The following is an 18,648-nucleotide window of genomic DNA, read 5'->3' as shown; positions in this document are numbered from 1 at the left end:
CAGGCTCCCCACCCTGTGACTGTCACACTGTGCTGTGCCCTCACGTTTCTCCCTGTCGTTTTCTGAACCTCTGTGCTCCCCAAACGACTCCAACAGGGATGAGCATATTGCCATGGCAACCAAAATACAGGAGCTGGGCAAGGTTTGTTCTCCTGACCATCCCCAGTCCGTGTCTGTGGGAGCATCTCTGGCACTGGTACAGGGAGTGGCCCTGGAGGGGAGCAGTGTGGGGCTGAGTTTCCCAGCAGGAAGCAGAATGTGCACCTCTCATTAGCTCCCCAGAATGTAAAACAGACCAGAGGATGGAGGGAAGGTTTCTTTCTCTTTTCCCATGCGTGGGCCAGCGTGGCACAGGTGCTGCATGTAGGACACAAAGGCTGAGGCCAGCCTTGTGCCTGCCATCAGTACTGCAGCACTGGTGGGAACACAGCTCAGAGGAGAGAGCCTGCACCAGCACAGGGCTCCAGGAGAGAAGCACAGGTTCCTGCAGGGCAACTTTCTTAGCCCAGGCTGATGGGGTGGGTTGGGTCTCTCATCTCGTTTGATTGTTTGCAACATCAGAGGCAGTGAAAGGGGCATCCTCCAGCACCTTTGGAGGCCTCTGCAGACCCTTCATCAGCAAGGCTTTGCCAGGAAGTCAAAGTGCCTTTTAGTGCTCTCAAAGGACTAAAATCCAGGCTTGGGATATGGCTGGAGCAGCCCTACCCTCCCCCTGCAGGACCAGCTGCCACTGCATGTATGCACATCAGGAGAGAGGAAGTTAGTGGGGAAACATCGAGAAACTTCTGAAGGTGCTAATTAAACAACTTTAAGTTATAAACATTTTTAATTGGACTCATTTTTGGTGTCACATACTATCTCTTGATGAGACAAGAGCTAAAGCTAAAATTAAAGCTGTTTTAATCTCTTTCTCTGCTCCTCCTCTCTACCCTGGTTGTCTTTCTGGTTGCAAAGTAGAAAGAAATCACTGAGGCTTCTGGGCTTTGCTGAAGAATGCTATTTTTAAGGTGTTATATTTGATTTACTTTAGATCTGACCAAAAATTCCACCTTGGGACTAGACCTCCTTTATCAGTGTTATAGCTAACTTTCTGCTTTTGCATGTAAATTTTTAAGGAGGAAAAAAAATTGGGCTTGTAAGAGATGCTAGCTCACCACCTTAATGATGACAGCACCATCCTTTGCTCAGGGATACTGCAGCATACCACTGTCTCCTTGTGATAAATGATACGTCATCATCTCTTTTTCTTTCTTTTTTCTTTTTTTTTTTACTATTATAAAGTGTTTCTTAAATTACAGAAGTGGGTTTGTATTGAATTACAAGATCCAAACACCATCAGGTTTTCCTGTGTGCTCCTTTGTCACTGTCATGGGCTAACCAAAACTCTTCAGGCTCTAAGAGAGTGGGGACTGTGGTCCAGGCTGTGCAGATCATAGCCTGTTTTGCCCTGGGAATAGCTAAAGACATCCCATTTCAGCCTGTCTCTAGTGAGCCCATTGCTGCTTCACATGTGAACTCTACTGTGCAAGACCAATTTTAAACTCAAGGTCTTGAAATTATTGACTCTCTGTGAGAGCCTTTCTCCAGGGGCTCTGGAGGACAGAGATGGACGGGGCTGAAGGTTTCACTATCAGTCTCACCTTTTCTCTCCTTGCCCTGCAAGTGCTCCTGAACGTGGCACTCTGCTGACAGCAGCGATATTTTGGTGAATGTGCCTGTCCAGAGATGTCTGCTCATCTGCTGAGCAGCCACCAGCCAGGGATTTACAGCTCAAAGAGGATCCACACTGGAAGGGTGCCTGAGCAGCTGTAGCAGGTCAGAGGCTGTGCTCTCCATAGGGCAGCTCCTGTGTTTTGGGAGAAGTGGGAGGAGCAGGCAGAGCTGTGCTCAGGCTTCAGCAGCTGAGGTTTGCTGCTTTTACCTCCCCACTGATGGGGTCTGCACACTGAACTTCAGGGGATTTGTAACCTGCCCTGCCAAGGGGAGACAGATATTTCTGGAAGCAGCAAGACGTGGTCCTGGCAGCTTCCTCAGTTCAGCACTGAGCCTGGGTCTTTCATAGCTTGCAAAACCCCAATTTGCTGTGGGATTTTTGCTGAGGTGGTATGGTGCCAAGGGCTGCACTCTGAAGGATTTATTTCACTTCCAGGAGGCTGTCTGCCATTTCTGTATTATCTCACATAGTATGGAGCACTGCAGGTAATAGAAACCTTCAGTTTCCATTGATTATTCACAGCACAGTTTGCTTTGCTAGGCATCCTCATAGGCCACAGAGCCTGCAGCCTCCCAGCATGGGTGAGGGCACACATTTCCTTGCCGCACACAAGTTGGCTTGAACATTTCCTTGAAGCGTTCCAGCTCTGCAGAGAATGAACACTTGGGTAACTTTCACTTGGGTTCACTCCTTACCAACTGCTCCTGCCAGCTCTGGGCCTCCTGGATTCCTCTGGCCCAGCTGCTGCCCCTGAGAGGGTCTGGTAGCCCGTTTATGCCAGGACCTTGCCTCCCTACATCCAGCCATTAACTCCATTTGCTAATCCTGATCTCTGCCCTGCAGGGAACTGATCTGGGTCCCTGACAGTCTGAGCTGGGACCTAGCAAGGCCAGCAAGGAAATATCAAAACTCAGATATCTCCATTTCACTTTAAATTTTGGGGGGAAATCCTGAAAACTTCTTTATGGAGATTGTATTTTTGCAGCAGCCTGTTTCCTCTTTCCCTCTCCTTCTTTGCTTTCCCCACCTCTTTGTCTGCTAAATAAAACAACCTACATTTTTGACCTGAATTACTTTATGTGTCCCTGAAGGCATATGCAGCTCCTTGGACTGCAGGAGGGTTTTCTTCTACAGTGCAGTCAGATACCATCATTAGAGATGACAGTCAAGCTGGATCCCCCCTCCCAGTCTGAACACTGTATTTTTATTTTGCAATACAAACAATAACTCCCTGAATTTCTGTAGCACTGGCTGTTAGGGAGAAGATTGGGCTGCTACAAACAGGTAGGCATTAATCCTGTGGGCAAAATATCTCCCTGTTTCTGCAGGTGAGAACTGGAAAAGTAAAAAAATTGCCAGCATCACTTAGCAAGGGCCTGAATCTGCCTGCACCTGGATTCAGGTAAATCAGGAGTACTCCAGTGCAGTTAGCAGACAAACCAGCAGCACACCAAAACCAGTTTGAAGATGGCTCCTCCACCCCCTGCAGCATCTTCCCCTCTGCCCTGCTGGTGCCTCTCTCTGGCAACCAAATTTCCCCAGGCTCCCCCGAGGGCATCCAAGGACCAGGAAGCTCAGAGCAGCAGCAGGACCATGGGGTGGGGTGTCCTTCCTTTTCCCTCATCTCCCTGCTGCTGGAGCTGAGGGAGCAGCTAAACCCCTGCAGGGAGCCTGTGGATCAGGCCTCAGCAAAGCCCCACACAAAGCACACATTCTGAGTGGTGAGTTTTTTGAAAGGACAATGAAATTTCTCATTCTAGCTCATTTTAACACTCTGCCTCTAACATGCATGGCAGACTTGCTGAATTAAACCAGCCATGCTAATTTCTCTTGTTGCAGCAGCCCTGTGTAACACAAAAAATGCTCTGCTTTAGAGGATGATATTATAAAGAAGGACACTGTAATTTAGTGGCTCATTTAATGTGAACCAGGAGAAATATGAGGCATGCCAATGCCGCACTGGGGCTCTATTTATATCCTTTTTGGTGTGCACTATGATTTATAATAAAGGATCATTTTTATATAGTATTAGCATGGTAATGGAGCCTACTGGGTTACCATGTCTGAAGTTAGAAAATATTGCATTAGAAGAAGCTCTGCAAACGCCGTGTAAGAATAGCCCTTTCTACAATATTAAATCACAATTCCAGGTTTTCTAAAATAAATATTAATGCACTCTATTTACCTAGGAATCCAGGCTTTTATCAGTGCAGCAGGAGGATCTACCTCTCTGAGCTCAAAAGATTTGATCAGCCTCACAAGGTTCATTTTGTGGCTCCCAGCCCCACTGCCCAGCACCCTGTGGCACCCTCTGGCACTGGGAGCATCCTCCTCTGCCAGGAGCCCAGGAGGGGAGCAAAAGGCAGGGAAAGCAGAAAAGCCATGTTCTTCTGGGGAGCTGGTATCACAGCTTATGACAAGTATTTCCTTCCTCTGCTCCCCCGTGCATGAAGCCCTGTGCCCCCCCACAAGTGTCCCCCCCTGCCTTGGGGATGTTGGTGGGGAGGAGGAAGGACCAGGATTTTCCCCCTTAGAGGTTTTTTGGAGGCCACACAGTAAGTAAGTAATGGAGCCAGGATGAGAGCAGAGCCACTCCTGGCACCTCGCCCTCTGCATGATTCAGAGCTCGTTTCAGAAGCAAGTGGACTGCGTAAAATTTCATTTGTCCATCTAGAAAGCAACGTGTTCTGCTTCCCATTCAAAGCTTGGGAACCTCTTGATGATTCAGAGCACATACAGGAATGCACCTCTACACTGATTTTTAGTGCCAGGTACCACAGTGTGTGCCAGTGATTAGTTCTGCCAGGCAGGTGGGCAAAGGAACAAAATTTAAGGGGGCAACTAATCAGCTGGGGGATGTCAGAGAGAAGGAGAGCTCACACAGGCAGAGCACTGCCTTTGCAAACATCACTTCCAGTGGAGCTGAAGTGCAAGGTGGGGAGATGTGAAAGGTTTTCTTTATAGCATGGAGGCTGCTGGTGCTGCTCAACCCTTGAGGAAAGATGCTCAGCCCTTCCTCTCGTCCCTGCTGGGCAGGGAGCAGCTGCAGGAGGCTGCAGTGCCCCTGCTGCCCAGCCCCAGTGCCAGAGTGCCTCTGACCACCTGCACAGCTGAGGCTTGCCTTTTGGGGTGGCAGTATGATTCTTTCAAATGCTGGTGGGGCTGATGGCTGCACTGGCCATCCTGGACCAACCTGCAGGAAGGGCAGCCATGAGGAAAGCACCTTTGGTGCCATTCATAACACTGCATGCAGCTTGCAGGCTGTGCAGGCACGTGCTCCCAGCCCATGCTCCCTCCAGGTTCAGGACATGATGGATGTCACCCTGCAGCCCCCAGGACACGATGTCTTGCTGGAGGGAAGTCCCCCTGCTCCCCATTCTCCCAGCCCTGTGGGGACACAGCCACTGTTGCCAGCCAGGAAGGTGACACGCAGGAGCAGACAAAGCCAGAGCTGACTCTGCTTCCTGCTGAGCCAACCTCAGGGAAATTACCCAGCCACTTTGAATAAAAGTGAATTAAGCAGCCTGGCAGTAACTCAGGCCATATTTTATTAACTTGGCCAGAACCAAGTAACATTAATCCACCACCCTGAAATTTCTTTTTTTACAGCCATGCTCTAATATATGAAAATGTGCTGGCACAATTTTCTGTAGGTTACAACCCTCCAATTAGCAACACTCACACAGTGGGAGGGTTATCCCTTAGATGGGGGCTGAGATGCAGTGTGGAGCCCCACACAGCCCACCCGAGCACCAAGGAAACAAGTGATGGTTTCCCCTGGTGCTTGCTCTGCCACCTTGGGGAAAGCCCTAGTGGCTCATCATGTTTTAAGCGAGGGATGCAGGTGCCTGAGGAGCTTTGGTGGTCACTGGGAAACAGTAGGCACTGGCTTTAGCCCACAGTACTGAACTGCTCTGCAGAGGAGACTCCCTCCCTCTTCTCCCTTGCCTGTGTAGGAAAACAGTTTTTCTTGGCTCAGCAATTGCTATGGCTCAGTTCTGCAAAACTGGGGGTGCATTTGCTCAGACTGCTGGTTATGATGCCTCAATGCCCACCCTTTCTTTAGATAAGATGCACCCCAGGAAAAACATCAGGCATCTAAAGAGAGGCAGAAATCACCTCCTGCCCAGGTTTTCCCCTCTGGGCCACCCACAATATTTGGTGGAGTTCAGGCCAGGGCTGCAGAGCAGGCCTGCACTTGCCGGTGGCCAAGAGCTCCTGCCACTGTCCCCACAGGAGCTGCCAGGGGGTCAGCACTCCTGGGGAGGTCTTCAGTGGGCTGGAAACCCACCAGGATCCCAGGGAGTTTATCTCTGTGTTTTACAGATGCTGCCTTTAAGCTTAGCACTGGCAAGGGGGTCACCTTTGGTACAAATTAACATCTCCCCCAGTTTCTGCATTCTTGTGCCCTGTGTAAGTCTATCAAGAAATAAAATTGCCCTGCCTTCCTTATTTATTAGCAATAACAATCCTAATAATACTTCACACATCAGTAGGAGCTTCCATCTGAGGAAATGAATGCACTTTACAGACATTAATGATTCAAGATGCTTAGCCCATCTCTGAGATAGGGAGGAAAACCATCCTTTCTTTTTACAAATGGGAAGCTGAAGCAAGCTGTAGCTAACTGACTTATTGCCATGCAGGAAGGCAGCAGTGAGGCAGGGTGAGAGTCCAGTCTCCTTCATTACTGCCTGTGACTGTGCCTGGCTGCCTTTTTCTGCATTTCAGCCAACCTCTTCCCCATGCCCACAATGCTGCAGTGGCGCCATCAGAGGAATGGCTGCAGGCTCTTGGGGGCCAGACCCAACCTGCTCACAGTTCTGTTTTGGGGGCTGTTTGCCTTCCCAGTGCTTGCTTGCTCAAGGTGGGCTGGTCCTTGAGTGGCTGCAGCTGCCCAGGACTGCTCGGACCAGGTTTGCTCAGCAGTTCCTACATTTTGGGGATGCTCTTTTAGTGCAGCGATGTCCTACACTCTGTGAATGTCCTCAGGGCAGGTGGGTAGCCTGTCCAGGGGTTTGCAGAGGATGGCCCACTGGGAATGGGTTGGGCATTGCATCCCACCTGGGCAGTGTTATCTGGCCTTTCCCTGCAGACACACTGCGACCACACCGGCGGCTGGGCTGGCTGCAAACACGGCCACCATTGCCCAGCGACTGCCCCAGTGCCTGAAGGGTGGGCGTGGGGAGAAGAGATGATTATAAACAGTAGATGAACTCCAGCTCACTGGGCAGTGAACTTTTTTTGTATATAGCCTCTTTGTAAAATGAAACTAGCCCATGCCTCTCAGGGTGGAAAAAGAAAGCGAGTGGGGACCACACCTCTTCTATTATGTGCGTGGATCTGCCCATCAGGGTCTGGCAGCCCTTGCATATTATATGAAATGCTTGCTATAAACGTTGGACTGCTGGGTGGCTGGTTGTTAACTGTTTAGAGCACAACTTGAAATAACAGCATTTGGCCTGAACCAGAGGCTGAAATGGGATTTTCCGCCTTAAGATGCCACCAGATCTGGGTTGTCTGCTTCCCTCTGCTATGCAGAGCTTATAAATAACCCCCTTCTCATCCTCAGAACAGCTTCTTCTCTTTTTTTTTTTTTTTTTTTTTTTTTTTTTTTTTTTTTTTTTTAACACATGAGAAGGAGGAAAAAAAAAAAAAGGCAGGCAGGCAATAGTGAAAGTGCCACCATGTTGTTCTATTTTAAACCCTGTTTGCCTGCAGTTTCGGATGCAGCAGGGGAGGAGACCACTGGGTCAGCCCACCGCCGGCCGCTGCGGTGTGCGTGTGCCTGTGTGAACTTATTGTTTTATCCTCACGTCACCTTGCAGCCCGTGCGCCCTCCCTCCGTCCCCGAAATCCTTGGTTAATAAGTTTGCTTGCTTTTTATACCCACACATGTGGCGCATCTGGAGCAAGGCGTGCCTCCTCTTTCTTGCTGGCTTTTTTATCTCCCTCTCTATCTATACATGCGCGATATTTCTTTTTTTCTTTTTTTTTTTTTTTTCCCTACTTTACTTGCGACTGCCATGGCAACTGTTACATGTTTGGCAAAAAGCTTACGGAGAAGAAAAGGGGCTCAGCGCTCAGCTGGCAGATGTCCAGTGTAATCATGCTGCAGCGCCGAAAAGAGGCCTTTGGCCGGCTGCCGAGCTGGGGAGAACAAAGATGTCAGTTCCCCGTGTTGGCGGCGGCGCTTGTTTGGCACCCTTATATGGTTTCCCAGAACTCCTCGCCTTGGCGGCTTTCCATTCCCTTTAGGGCAGCAAACAGGATTAGCACACACAGACTTGTTTTTCTCTTTTCTCCTCCAACTGTTCCAATGACATCATCCCTGCTGCATTCAGCTGCCAGCAGGGTGACTTTGGGGGTGGATTTTTTTTTTTCCCCCTGTTAAAAAAAACACCACCGCGCACACACCAGCAAGCACGATGATTTAGGTAATGCCTGCACACCTTTCTTGTTAAATTAAAGCCCCCAATGTGCAGAAATCTCAGGCTAACCAAGCCAGATGCACTGCATTTTTTACCTCTTTTTTCTTTTTTCTTTTTTTTTTTTTTTTTCTGGTCTCATAATTGAATTCCTGCAAGATAAAAATCTCCTTTTCCTCAGTAGGCTGTAATCAGTGCTCGAAGAGCTGTGGTTTCCAACTGCCCTCGTCATGTGCTTCCTTATGAAATTCCACAGAGAAAGCTTCTTGGCTTGGGCGCCGATTTAAAGGGCCCTGGAGTGGGATGCAGTCCCTGCTGGTCCCCCAAAATCACAGGGCTGCGACCACCCAGCCTGGGTTGCAGGGGTGCAAGGGGGCCCAGGGGGCTGCTGTGGGGTAGCACAGGAGGTAAGCCCTGCCTGCAAAGGAAGGACTTTGCTCGGGAGGGTTTTTAGTTGCTGCCAGCCATGGGGAGTGGGGACAGAGGTGTACAGGCAAAACCATTTGGTTTTCTGCCTTCTGGACATCTTCTGTCCTGGGCATTTTCTTCTTTCCCCCTGGTCTCTTTGCCAGTCAAACAACAGTCATGTGCCATTCCCAAGGGAGCCCCAAGGGATGTGCCAGCATCTCCCCCCAGCAGGCAGTGGGCAGCAGCCTTGGCGGGGAGGCCGAGGCCAGCTGGGGCAGCAGGGCTGCCTCCCCACTCCCACACCTCCTTCCCTCCCGGCAGCGCTCCTGTTTTCCTTGGCGCAGGCCACAGGATGTGATGCTTGTTTCCTCCTGTTGATGCAGACGCAGGGAAGGGGCCCAAAGGGGATGGTGGGCTTTGCATGAGGTGTTGCTCAGTGATGGAAAAGCTCCCCAGCTCAAGGCTTGCCGCAGACCACTGGATGTTAGTCAGCATGGGATGAGCTGGTCGGTCCAGTTCCTCATTGGGTCGTTCAGTTTTTCCACTGCAGAGGTGGACAGACAGACAGATGGACAGACAAATGTAGACGGCAGAGCGGGGTTGCTAGGAAAGCTTTATGTAAGCGGCTCTCGGCCGGCAGCTGACAGTGCAGCAAGTGTTCAGCTCCCAGAGCTCCACATCAAACCTGGCAGCACATCAAAACCTCTGTTTCATAACCCACTAGAAATAGGATTTTCTAGCAGCGCCAAGAGGACTCGCCTTGTTGTGCAGGGACATGGGATTTTACCAGTTGTTAATGGTTAACTAGTCAATGGCCTCAAAAATTCTGTAGTGCCCTTCCCCATGGTGAAGTACGTGATCTTACCAGGCACTGCTGCCATGCCACCCCGGTCCACCTGTTAATAACATAGCTCTGGAATTAATTAGCAATTAGCAGCACCCAAATAATTACAGAATCAGCTGGCAGGAGAGAGGCCATGATGCCGTGAGTGACTTTCCCAGGATGGGCACTGCCCTCCACTGGGTGCGTAAGCCTGGCTGTGGAGGGACCAAGGCTGGAGGGGGGGCTTCCCCAGGGAAGAACAGATTTCCCGAGGCAGAGATTTCATGGGAAGCAGAAGGCACCAAGAAACAAAACTGATGTACCTCAATCCTGGTACCTTAACCCCGGTGCAGTGGTGACCCTCACCTACCCACTCCAGATGAAGAGGCTGGGCTGTATCTGGTGGGCTCCTCTGGCTCCCTTCTCTGAGGGAGCAAGGCAAGAGCCAGCCATGTGCAGGACAAAGCTCCTGGAGTGCTTTGCAGAGCAGGGCTGGGGCTTTGGCTGTGGGGAAGGGGCTTGCTGCAATGCTGGAGGGCAGAGAAACCAGAGCGCTGCTCAGATTCCCTGCCTGCTTGCAAAAAACCCCAAGAGCTGCTCGCCTCCTCTGCTCCTAGGCACTAAAGAAGATGGCTGTGTGCTCCCACCCAGGCCTCTCCCCATCCTGGCTCCATTCTGAGATGTGCTGATGGCACAGGAAAGGCACTTACATTTTTTTCAGACATTGAAAAAGCCCTGAGTGCATTAGATACATAGATTCATGGAGATGGAAAACACTCAAGTATTCATCTTATTCACTACTCTCTTCTTGCTGATGAAGAGTTATCCCCTCTTGGACATGATCCAGTATTTTGTCCAGCCTTATTTCCAGTGATTCAAGTGATGGGGCTTCCTTTGGGAAACTTCGTCACTGCCTAATGCACTTTGCTGTTAGGAAGTGCATCTTGCCCTGAATTTGGCTTCAGCAGCTTGTCTCTAGGCTCTAGGCTTGCTTCCCAATGTGCCAGCTGCTTGTGGGCTCCTGACTCCTCTAGGCAAACTAGATGTCTTGGATTCACTTCTCTATCTCTGTAGGTCAGTCTTAATCCTTTAATAATTTACTGCTTTCCTCTTCTTGCTGCCATCTGCCCCACACTGGCCTGGTTCTGCCATACATGGGCAAAGTGTCTCTGGGTGGAGAAAGCCTCCCTGGTGCTGGGCTGAGGCTCCGTGGGCTGCAATGGCAGTGGCTGCCTGACAGCTATGTGCTTCTCCAGCCCTGGGCCAGGGAGGGTGAGCTCAGTGGCTGGCACAGGAAAACACAGCTGCAGGGATGCTCTATTTAACACCAACTACTAATGGCCTGAAGGGGTTGTTCTGGCCAAGTAGGACTGCTGAGGCATAGAAACACCCTGGCTACAGGGAGCCTTTCCCCTGGCCATGCTCCCTGCATAGGAGGAGGAGAGAGGTTTGGGTGAAGGAACTTCACTCCCAACTCCCAAAGGGCAAGCAGCAGGTCAGTTTGAGCAGGGCGTTCTCGATCCTGACCCCCAAGGAGCATCACCAGCACACAGGATGCCTTATACCCAGCTGAGTGCCTGAGCTGGGTGGAGCAAAACTTCCTTTGTAGTCAAAATAGCTGGATTGGCCCAAGTTATATCCCTGAGGATACCTCATGTAAAGCAGTCTCTTTTCCTCCAGCACATTCACAGAACTGGTGTGAGCACCCCTTGTCTTTCATGGAAGTTATGCTCTGCAGCTGATTCTCTGATTGTCCTCCTCTGTTTGACGGTGCAGGGGTGTCCCTGTTCCTCACCCACCACCTTGAACTGACCCCAGAGAAATACATTTTTGTGGTCAAATTCCAGTCCCTTTTTGTCCTCTCACCCCATTTCCCTTCTTTTGTGTCCCTGTACTTGCAGCTCCTTGGTAGGGAGCCAAAGGGGCCATGAGCGCCTCCGCCCTGTGCTCCCAACCCAGCAGGAGCGAGTCCCGGTCCTGGCTCCCCACCGGCTCCTTGGTCCCCTCGCACACTGCACCCCCTGTGCCGCAGGCATTCACTGTCACAGTGCTCAGCACAGCTTGGCCTGGGTCAGATGCCTGCATTCCTCCTCGCCCTGGGACTCAGCGCTCTTCCTCTCTTTTTGTTTCCTTTTGTTTATGGTACTCAATCCAGCTCTCAGGCCATGCGCAAATGCTCTGCTCTTGGCCAAGTTGAATTCCTTTCAAGGAAGATTGCACAAGAGTTCAGGGCTGGTGCTCGGAGCCAGGCCTGCTGGGCTGGATGTTTTGTTCTCTCGGCCCCGGTCCTGCTGGAGGACCTGCTGGCATGAACTCCCGCCAAAGCGGAGTCAGCAGGATGCTTCACGGGCTGCCTGCCTGGGAGGAGCCAGAGCAGCAGTCCTGCGAGGTCAGGGACAGGCTTTGCAAATTCAGGTTAAAAAAATAAAATGAAATAAAAGAGAGCAAGTTTGTTAGGGACACTTTGCTCTTTGTTAAAACCGTGCGGATTGATGGTAAACCCAGCTTCCTTCAGGTATAGAAATTCATGTTGCAGTGTCACACTGGGGCTGGGCAGTAAAAGCTGTACTGGCTGTGGTAGAGGAGCCAGGCTCTGAGTGGTGAGGAAGGGCTTGACAAGCTGAAATAGCTCCCTCCAAGCCAAAGGGGGTGGGGTGGCAGGGGGTGAGATGGTGACAGCTGTGGTTGTGTCCAGGATCCCGAACCTCCTGCCCTTGGCTCAGGGCTGGGGTTCACAGTCTGGCTGGCCTTTGGTGAGGGAAGGCACTTCCTACCCCTTGACTCTCAAGCTTGTGATGTGAAATCCTTGCTCCAAAGGTTTAAAAAAGCTGCAGGCGAGTAGTGAAAAAGAACACCTTTTTTTTTAATGGTTCCTAACTTTTTTTGAAGCTGGGTTTGTTATGTTTGGTTGTATGGTCTGTCTTTGTTGACCTTGTCAACAAAGATATCAGCAAAGAGATGATATGGGAATACTTGGGAAAATCAAACCTATCTGCACAAGCAGGCTGCAGTAGGGTGGACCCTGTGAGAGTTAGCTGACCTGCTGAGCCTCTGTCAATTATTTTTGAAAAATCACGGGGAACGTGAAGCTTGACGGCACAGGAGGTTCCTCAGCAGCTTGTGCTGAGATGTTGAAGTGCCTCGGGACACCCATTGCCATCACAACTAAGAAATTTTGTTTACTTTCCTGACACAGGACCTCCCCGCTTTGAAGGAATTTGGAGTGACTTAAAATCCCTTGGCAAATCTCTGTCTTTCTCAGAGGTGGGATTCATCTCAGCTGACTGTAGAAGTGTGAAAGTCACACAATGATCCAAGCTAATCATCCTTTCTCTTCTCTCACAGCATAAGGAGCACCAGGCATCTCACACACATATATATATATGTATATGTATGTTCAGTGGGGCAAATCTCTTGCTGGAAGTGCCCACCTCCTTTGTGGAGCATAATGGGGGCCTGGGAGTTTTGGTTATCCATAGCTGTCCACTTTAGAGAAGAGAAGCACTAAATGGTATGTCCTGCCCTGGACAACAGGCTGAGTTTTGGTCCTTTGGAGCTGCAGAGGAGGTGCTCGGTGACTTAGGGTGGTGATGCAATGACACAATTCTTTCTCTGGCTCCTAGCTTCTAGCACAGCTTCTTGGCTGCTGGCAATCTCATCAAAAACCCTGATGAATGCAAAGATACAGCTCCTGAATAATTCTCACTTCCATCAGTTTCATTTGAGAACATGGCAATATTCTTCCCATACTTTACAGTTTAACGTAATGCTGATGAATGATACGATAAATTTTCATTTTATTTAAAGCTGTTTATCATCCATATCTGTTATGGAAAGTCATCAATTATGCAAAAAGCATGAATGTTTAAAAAGCCCCTAAAGTGTCTCTATTTATGGATTGTATGTTGTGTATTCTTTACTCCTTGCTTGTGCACACACTGGAGAGGCTCCTCCATTAAGTATCACTTTTGCACAAAGAGCCTGAAAAATGGAACTTGACAGGGGAATCTTAGACAAGCTGGAGGCCTGTAGCAAAATGTGACAGAGCCATAAAAATTCCACATTCTTGGGAAAATCCCTCAGTGCTTGAAGCTGGGTCTGAATCAGAGGAGCAGTGAACTAGATGGATGCAGTGTATCCGGGGTCAAAAAGCCGTGCTCCGTGGCTTGCCTGGAGTCACCTTCCATAGCTTTGCCAGGGTCTCTCAGTGAAGGGGAAATAAATAGGTCCTTCATAAGCTCTCATTAGCAGAGAGAGAGAAAAATCACAGCCCAGTGATTTTTCCAGTCTGTGGTCCTTCCTAAAAGCCGCAGGAACTGAATCCCAACAACTGGCATGTGTGTGGACCTTGCTGCAGAGACTTGTGGCTTGCAAAGGTGTGCTCCTGCTCTGGAGTGAGGGAGCAAGATGGATGAAATGGCTGAGATGTCATAAGTCAGGCAATACTGCTCATCTCTGAGTTTGCACAGCAACCTTTTTGCCATGGAGGGCCAGATTCTGCTGGCAGGCAGTGGCTTTGGAGCCACCTTGCATTAAGACCAGTGTGACTGGCAGCTTGTTTTGGCATGTGCATTAAATCATGGGAATGGGGAGCTTTTACAGCAAGAAACACAGGTCAGGGAGCGAATATCAAACAGAGACACTGTAAAGGAGTTGAAGATGTTGGCATCTTGAATCTCTTCTTTCTTTCCTTTCAAGATGCTGGCGGGACAAAAAGAGTTAAAGTAAGGAAATTAGATCACAAAACCAAATTAACTGAACAGCACTGCCCTGGCCCGATGCTGATCTCGCACATGGTGTGCCAGCAAAGCCCGAGAAGCTCAGCACACATCTGGGTGTTTCTGGGGCAGCTCTGTCCATTCAGGCCTGCCAGGGTGTTGGAGGGGGCCTGCAGCTGCCAGAGCACTCAGCAGCGTGCGACAGGAAAGGGAGAGCTTTCTCACACGTCCTACACAAGAGCCCGATTGTGGGGATTGCTGCCGGGTGACCTCCCTGTGCCACCGGTGCTGGGCTGCTGGTTCCTCTGGCACAGGCACCCACCAGGAGACTTTCTGCTCTTGCATTACAATGCCTGCAGCGTTGTAAGTGTCCTGTATCTGCTGAAGACTCGGGTACTTAAACATCTCCCTGAAGTAATTAGTTGTGTTTTTGAATTACTTACAACCTATGTAGTGCTGTAGGGGATGTATCAAAGGAGGGAGCATAAAGCCTGCGGAGTGGGAAGTACGGTGGCATCTGCTATTTTTAAACATGCCACACAAGGTCACCTCCACAGTATGCCCACATCCAGCACCAGTGTCTGCCACCTGCCTGCCCTTCATGGCACTTGGTGGTCTTTGCCATGAAATCTTTCATTTTCTTTCTTTCTTCCTTCCCCCTTGTTGCCATCAAGAGATACCCTTTACCCTGCCGTGCACCCTTAAGCCAAGTAAGCAATACCACAAGAGAGGACTTGCAGCCATTGTGCCTTTTAGCAGTGCATGAAAGGCCTGGGATCAAAGGCTGGCTACATCCAGCACTAGAAGGGTTGCAGTGACACATTAGTAGGACTTTTTTTTTTTTCCTTCCAGTTCAAACAGCCACACAAATTTTCCATTTTCAGCTTCTATTTTTTCCCTAGGTTCATGGGATGAAGATGAATGCCCTCTGAATCCTGGCTTCTTCTCTGGCAGACAGTGCCTCTCACTGCTTTTGTCCTGATCCAACCTGGCTGTCACAAAGCTCACTGTGGCTCTTCTACCCAGTGCTCTGATTGTTGGGCTGGTCCAGAATTGCTCTGCCAGAGAGGGACGTTTTGCTTCACAGTCATGAGCAAATCAGTTTCTCTTGTGCCATACAGAGAAATGTTATTGTGGTTTTGTAGCTTTCTCCTGTACATGGGGATGAAGGGAGGGAGGTTCCCTTGGGCGACTCCCTATGGCATTCAGCATCTCAGTATCTATCTGTGCATGTCAGCATCTCTGTCTTCCACCTCCTCTGCTGAACACACTCTCCAGCACATCCTGGGATCATCATTGTCTTTCCATAACTGCATCCTATTGGTGCCCAAAATAATTAACTACCAGCATGTCCTTTTCCCCTTCAGCCAGTTCCAGATGAGCTCCCAGTTCACAGAGTCAGTTCTCGCTGTTAATCCATGAACTATAACCTTTACATTGGGTACTGTTCATCGTAATTAGATTGCTATTACAAGATGTTATTTCCCGCAGTTAAACAAGACTTGCCTTACTTAAGCAGCCAGCCCCAGGTGATGTTTAGCTGTAACCTTAGCGTTAAAGCTCTGTGCTTGCACGCCGTTCTCTCAGAGCCTCCAGTCCACCACACCACAGCCTGTACTTATCTTGACACGACACGTTAGCAATCATCCGTAGCCTGCTGGCAGTGAGACCCAGACTTGTCCTGCAGGATGTCAGCCCTCTTCCAAGGATCCACTCTTTTCATGAAGAGAAGAATAAAACCAGGATGGCTCCAAGTCAGGTCACCCTGATGGCAGTGTTAAGCACACTACCTGCTCTGGTGCAAGCTGGGGTGGAAAACAAAGGCACAATAGAGCAAAGAAGGTCATTAACAACAATTTGATCCGATTACACATCTGAGCCCAGGACTCTTTGTTTGATGATTTTTCTTTTGTGCTGAGAAGGAAAACGACCTTACACATAATAGAGTAGTGCTGGGTTCTGAAAGGTGTCGCCTCTCCCATAAAGCAGCAGTAATGCTTCCTAAATCCACCTGTATCTTGGCTGAGTGTTCATTTGCCCTTGCTGTCGCCACTGCCATTCCCTGTGGTTAAAAAATGTTGGTATGCAGGAAAAGTTTCCTCTGACAGTGAGAAGTCTGCGCCACCCCCCTGCCTGAGCCCAGTGGCTGCTTTGATGCCACAAGAACATGACAGTAAGAGAAATGCCTGGGGAAGTGAATCAATAGCGGCAGGCTGGCCAGCTGCAGGGTGAGGATGGGGTAAATTGCTGGAAGAAACTTTCCCAGCCACCGGAGGAGTTGGGAGAACAATGCGGAGAAGAGGATGTGAGGCACTTCCCGCCTCTGGCCAGCCCTGTGCCAAGGAGTGCCGCAGCCTCCAGTGCTATCTTTGTCCCCCTGTCATCCTCTGGAGGCGGCTGCTGCTGCTGGCTGTGGGTTTCTACACTCGTTGTTTCTTTCAGCTCTCCCTCAGAGATCTAACTGTCACTGCAAAACAAGGGGACTGTTTTTCACAACCTTTCTGGCTGACATCCACTCACCCTGCCCAAAGCAGCTCGCTAGGCCAGACTGGGAGTGTGCTGGGTCCTCTCTAAGACCTGGCTGGTAGAGCAGTGCCAATTCTTTTTTCTTTTTCCCACCTTTTTTTCCATCCTCCTATTCCTGAGAGATGGAGATCGTGGATTTCTTGTTTGTTCTGCTTTTGCATCACATTTGTCTATTACCAACCACTTGACTCTCCCTGTCTATTTCCTGCAGAGCTGCTTCTCTCCACAATATTCAAGTGCCTTTTGCAAGTGAAAAAAAAAACCAAACCAAAACCAAAAAACAACCAAATAACCCAGCCCTGTGATTTTCCTCCCTGCTACCAGGAAACAGGTTTGTTTGTTTTTTAATGAATGCAAAAGAATGCAGATAGCGGTGAGGAAAAGCTTGGGCAAGGAGTTCAGCACTTCTTTATTTAGGCTCCCCCATGTATATCAGCTGAGCCCAGCAGGAGACAAAGCCAGAGCTGGATGTTATTTCAGGAGAAGCCAGGTCTTTCATGCTTGAGACAGAGTACTGTCCCTGGAGGGAAATGCTGGGCTCCTGTTGTGCCTGGGTGTTTTGAGCAGAAAAAGGTCAAGGAATTTCAGCAATGCTGCTTTTCTTCTCTGTCTTCCTGGCTCATTGTAGCAGGTATCCCCAGGGCTGCCCACTGCCACTGTGACAAGTTTGAGGGGCTTCACATCTGCAGCTCTGCCTGGCCTGGTATTTCTCAGTGCTCTGGTGCCAGACATTTTTGGCTGCACACTACTGGAGAGAGAACAGGCAGATCCGTAGCACGATGTGAGGGAGGGATGGTGCACGGAGGTGCTGGGGACTCTGCCACTTGTGCCACGTGGGCAAGGCAGCCAGCCTGGGTGGCACAGGCTGAGCACTAATAACAGGTTCATTCCAGCTGAGTGCTTGCTGGAAACAATGGACTGGAATCCAGCCACACTGATGTCCACAACAAAAAGGAAAAAATCCCAAAGTCATATGGCAGATAAAGCACATAATTTCTCTTGACTTACTGCTTGCCACTCCATGCTATTTAGTTTTAGGTGTTTCTACCTTAATACAAGTCAGATTTCAGTCTTGAATCATCACTTTAGCATGAAAAGTAGAAATGCAGTACTTAGAGCAAGATGCTTAGAATTCTAATTTAATTCAAATAGCATATATACTGCATATTTACAGCATATATATAGCAGATTTTGGCCGTGGCTCTTTGCTAAATTCAGCACAGATTCAGGCTTGGTCAGACTGAAATCACATTTTTCAGTGCATAAAATATTAATTGCACTTTCTTTACCTGGCTCTACTCATGATATAGTGTGAATCACATCTTCAGGATACCTCAGTAGTTAAAGGCACATTTGTTCTTTGGTACCAAGCAGCTCTAAGACAGGTCATGTCTAGTTCCAATCCTGATATTCCTTTTCCTGTGAAGAGCATATTTCTTCCTTAGTCATACAGGATTTTTGCCTCTTTCAAAGTATGTCTTTTGTAGCAGATTTTTATGCAGATTTTTATGCAAGAATGTATTGCTAGGTTGTTTTCTATTGATGCAGAGAAATCTTTCATGCAATTTGCATCCCATTAACAGCTTCATAAGAGACGATCCTGATCCTAATGGCTCTGCACAATAAGCCAATAAAGCCAAATACGGAAGGGATTATGGAGTGTATTGCTGTTATACCCACAGAATGGTTCATATGTTCCAGAGAGGCATCCACTCATCTGACACCGAAGGTTAGTCCTAGGAGTTACTACAAGTGATACTTTTCAGCAGTCCTGTGTCTGTGTTTTATCTCCTGTTGGTTTCCATCTCAATTTTTTTGTGCTGGTAGCAGAAGCAGAAGAGGAACCCCAGCCTGCAACCTTGCATGTGAGCATCCAATGCAGCCTGATGGGTGGGTGCTGCTGGATTCCAAAAAAGTACTGCTGTTACATAATTTCCCCAGTGCTGGAATAACAGCAGAGGCTGCCTTGGGGCACGCATAGGTGCTAGCCAATGTCCCTGCCACTGACACCTTCCTGGAGGCATATTTACA

The sequence above is a fragment of the Melospiza georgiana genome, chromosome 3 (assembly GCF_028018845.1).
Source record: "Melospiza georgiana isolate bMelGeo1 chromosome 3, bMelGeo1.pri, whole genome shotgun sequence".
Lineage (NCBI taxonomy): Eukaryota > Metazoa > Chordata > Aves > Passeriformes > Passerellidae > Melospiza > Melospiza georgiana.
Note: the sequence above shows the minus strand (reverse complement) of the source record.